The 4180-nt window shown below is 45.7% G+C and overlaps 1 pseudogene; it reads right to left on the bottom strand.

Annotated features, from left to right (window-relative positions):
- Positions 1–234: 234 nt before the first annotated feature.
- On the bottom strand, positions 235–3459 carry LOC110522830 (annotated as a pseudogene).
- Positions 3460–4180: the final 721 nt, after the last annotated feature.

The raw sequence follows: 4180 nt of genomic DNA, 5'->3' as shown, positions 1-4180 counted from the left end.
ACTCAGAAATAGAGAGGATGCTCTGATAGTCAGTCACATACATTCACAGTTTAGCTACAGGTTGAGATCTCTGACACAAATGTAGGCCTGTGATGCAGGTTCTAATCCAGATCATGTAAAATTCAGTTGGGGATGCTCAGGGACTTTTTCTGATTATTCTGATCACATTTTTAATCCAGATTCTAATCCAGATTAAGATTCAGGTGGAGATGTTCAGTGTCTTCCCCTTGAGGGTCATGAAGTAGAGTTTAGATACATCTGATTTAGACATGAGGAGGAAGAGGAACGGGTCCAGGCATGCAGGCAGCACAGACACACTGCTACCTTGAAGTAGCCATAGAAGCTCTCCTCTCCGCCCTCCAACAGGCGTATGTAATGCAGGAAGTGGAGGGTCGCGGCGGGGCCGAAACATGCCACGAAGATCACAAACACCAGTGAGCTGGCCTTGACATACAGTGTCCAGTCGTGGTGCGAGCGGTTGAGTTCTCGGACGATCCGTGTGTAACACACAGCCATGGCCACCAGGGGGACTAATAGACCCAGGATTGTCAGGCCCATATTGTAGTAGAGCAGAGGAGCATGGGAGCTGTAGTCTCGGGGGAGTACATCATGGCAGGTGGTAAGGCCGAGCTGGGGTAGGCGGTAGCTCTGACGGACCAGTAGTTTAGGTATGACGGCAGCCCCAAACACCCCCCCACACAACCAAACTGGCCCAAACGGTGCACGCCATCTTGGGAAGGCTCTTGTAGAGGAAGGGGTGCACCACAGCCAGGCAGGCTAGCGTGTGGGCCGAGCAGTAGAGGTTGCCGTAGAAACAGTGACAACGTGACAACTGTGACAACGCGGCAGGCAGTCTCGCCGAACATCCAGTGGTTGCCGTGGAGATGGTAGTGGGCCTTGAAGATGAGAGAGAGGAGGAGGAAGGGGTCGGAGACGGCCAGGCTGCAGTAGAGGATGGTTGATGACACTGTCCTGACTTTAGTGGCCCCGGCAGACAAGATGGCAACGTTGGCCGGGATCCCCACGACAACAGCCAGCACGTAAATGCAGGGTATGACCCGTGTGCTCAGAGGGCCGGCAAGATACGCCGCTGTGTCATTGCTTAGCAACCGCAGCGCCGGAGGGGTAAGGGCAGAGGGGCTGAGGAGGGGAGAAGAATGGGGTGCTTGTTGTGTCTGTGTCTGTTGGGTTGCATTAGGGAGAGAGACAGACTTTAAGAGGAGGAGTAAGGGCAGAGGGGCTGAGGAGGGGAGAAGAATGGGGTGCTTGTTGTGTCTGTGTCTGTTGGGTGGCATTAGGGAGAGAGACAGACTTTAAGAGGAGGGGTAAGGGCAGAGGGGCTGAGGAGGGGAGAAGAATGGGGTGCTTGTTGTGTCTGTGTCTGTTTGGTTGCATTAGGGAGAGAGACAGACTTTAAGAGGAGGGGTAAGGGCAGAGGGGCTGAGGGGGGGAGAAGAATGGGGTGCTTGTTGTGTCTGTGTCTGTTTGGTTGCATTAGGGAGAGAGACAGACTTTAAGAGGAGGGGTAAGGGCAGAGGGGCTGAGGGGGGGAGAAGAATGGGGTGCTTGTTGTGTCTGTGTCTGTTGGGTTGCATTAGGGAGAGAGACAGACTTTAAGAGGAGTGGTAGGGGCAGAGGGGCTGAGGAGGGGAGAAGAATGGGGTGCTTGTTGTGTCTGTGTCTGTTGGGTGGCATTAGGGAGAGAGACAGACTTTAAGAGGAGGGGTAAGGGCAGAGGGGCTGAGGAGGGGAGAAGAAAGGGGTCTGAATACTTTGCGATTGTACTGTAGATATTGATTGCCTGGAGTTCCGTCAACCTCTCAGATAAGTTTTATTGATGGGAATTAATTTTACAGCTGTTAAAGGAATAGGATTATGGCACCGAATTGAACCGCCACTCTTTTTGAATAGAGATCAGATTTTTTTTTATGGGTTAAGAGAACTACTCTATTGGTTTACTGATCAAGTCACTTGGGTTATTTAGTCAAATAGAGGGTACAATTCTAGTAAACTTCCTATTACGGAATCATATACAGTGAGGTGTATCCTCGTGAGACTTAGCAATTCATTTTTGTATATCCACTCTCTAGTGGATATCAGTTCTGGGTCCGTATCTCTGAGGCTATACAAGACACTGTATGAAGTCCTGTTGTCCCTTTGAGAGGACAGTATGGGCTTTTCAATGATATCACTTGTGGGAGTGTGACCTTATCTTCCTAGTTCTTAAAATAATGGCTGCCATCCCCTTGAATGAGTCGGTGCGTCCAAACGTCCAAAAGACGGGTTTACAAGAAATATCCCCACTTACGTCTTTGTCTGAAAACAAACAACATCCGCTCAAAAAGACACACTATGCCTGCTGTGTCCCTCATTTACTGGTAAATAATAAATGCTACATGTCCAACAGAACAACAACAATGGCACGTAAGCCGTTTTTTACCCCCCAAGCTTCCCCCTCATGTTCAAACAAAACTGATAACCTCAACTCCCATTTGTTTTATCAATTATATCTCAAACATTGTATTTATTTTTATCATCTCAGTTCCCGTCAGGCCCCAGCAGCTACCAGGTGTGACCCTGTGGCCTATCTTGTTCTTCCTGTGTCTCTGACGCACAGATGCTGGGACACAACAGAGAGTCTCATCTAAACATCTATGTGGACCCCTCTCACTAAAAACATTGTATTTGGTTCAAAACATTCTCTAAGACCTAAATCTCAACTGGAGTTGTGTATAAAGGGTGTGACCAGTTGAGGATCTCCTAAGTATAACATTGGATGGTCAATAATCATGGTCAAGTCCAATTCACAAAGTTAGGGGAGAAGGAGAAACAATTTGGAGAAATTCTAGGTGTACCACCTTTAACTGCAAATAGAGTTCTACAATCAATGACATGCATGTCAGTCTTTCCTGGTTGAGGGTCAACGAGAGATGAACTGCTTCTCTTGTAGTTGTTTTGAGAAGTATTACTGTAATGAACATTACAGATTCTCTACATAAGCAAATAACATTCAGCTCAGACACACAAGACATGCAATCAGGTTTCTCTTCACAGTTACAATGTCCAAAACGAATTCACGGCAACACACAGTATTATATAGAGCCATGATCACAAATTACTCGAGCAAACCATAAAATGACCTTTAAAAAAATGATTAAAATATATCTCAGGGAATGGCTGGGACTGTGAGGGGACCAAAAAAATGGTTGTATTGTTTGTATTATTTGTTAGTTATATTGTTTGTATATCATTGTATGTAAAAAATGTTGACTGTCCTTGTCTATCAGTGTATCAGTGTTTGTTAATTGTCATGTTTTTGTGTGGACTCCAGGAAGAGAAGCTGCTAACGGAGATCCAATTAAATAAACCAGAGAACCCTCACAGAGAGCCACCCAACCAGAGCGACTTGACTCACGCCGTCTGTCCGTAGAGGAGCACCTGTCGCGTCTGTGACGTCATGTTGTCGTTAACACCATTACTGGTGAGTCATCCAGAGATTAGGTACACTGTTAGACCATACGCTCTGAGGGTACACTCACTGAGCAACTGTGCAGTTACTTCCTCTTGTACATAGACTCTAGTATGTCTTTTCTATTTCTTTGCCATGTCCAGTCAGTGTGCCCCCTCTGTAAACCACCGCTGACAGATATTTTTTTTCTAAATAATTATAATAAAACGTGGGCAAAAAACATATGTTTAATAATGAATTTAACATGGACACTTTTACAACAGGACAATCTGAGGGGGCAGGTGCCTTTTTGCCCCTATGAGCATGAAGCCATTGTCACGAAAATAACAGTGTGTTACAACACATACTGTAAGTATAAACAGCTGTATCAAAATGTACAAGCATTGCATAAACAACAACAGTTTGAGGGAATCGGTCCGTTCACCAACCAAATGTTTAATATCCATCATTTTTATGCTTATTTATTTGAATTGCGCGCCCTCCAGTTTCACAGGAAGTTGTCCCGCTAGCGGGATGCCTAGCCCTAAGTGAACACTTATTTGAACTTTTTTTTCTTAAATTCTTTTAGCATTGTTGGTTAAGGGCTTGTAAGTAAGCATTTCACTGTAAGGTTGTATTCGGTGCATGTGACAAATTACATTTGATTTGATGATTTGATGTGACAGCAGTCTACTGTCCTTTCTCATAGGCTAGACTAGGCTAGACTCCAGG

The sequence above is a fragment of the Oncorhynchus mykiss genome, chromosome 5, assembly GCF_013265735.2.
Source record: "Oncorhynchus mykiss isolate Arlee chromosome 5, USDA_OmykA_1.1, whole genome shotgun sequence".
NCBI classification, from domain to species: Eukaryota; Metazoa; Chordata; class Actinopteri; order Salmoniformes; family Salmonidae; genus Oncorhynchus; species Oncorhynchus mykiss.
The sequence above is the reverse complement of the archived record's forward strand: the minus strand, read 5'-3'. Positions and strand labels throughout refer to the sequence as shown.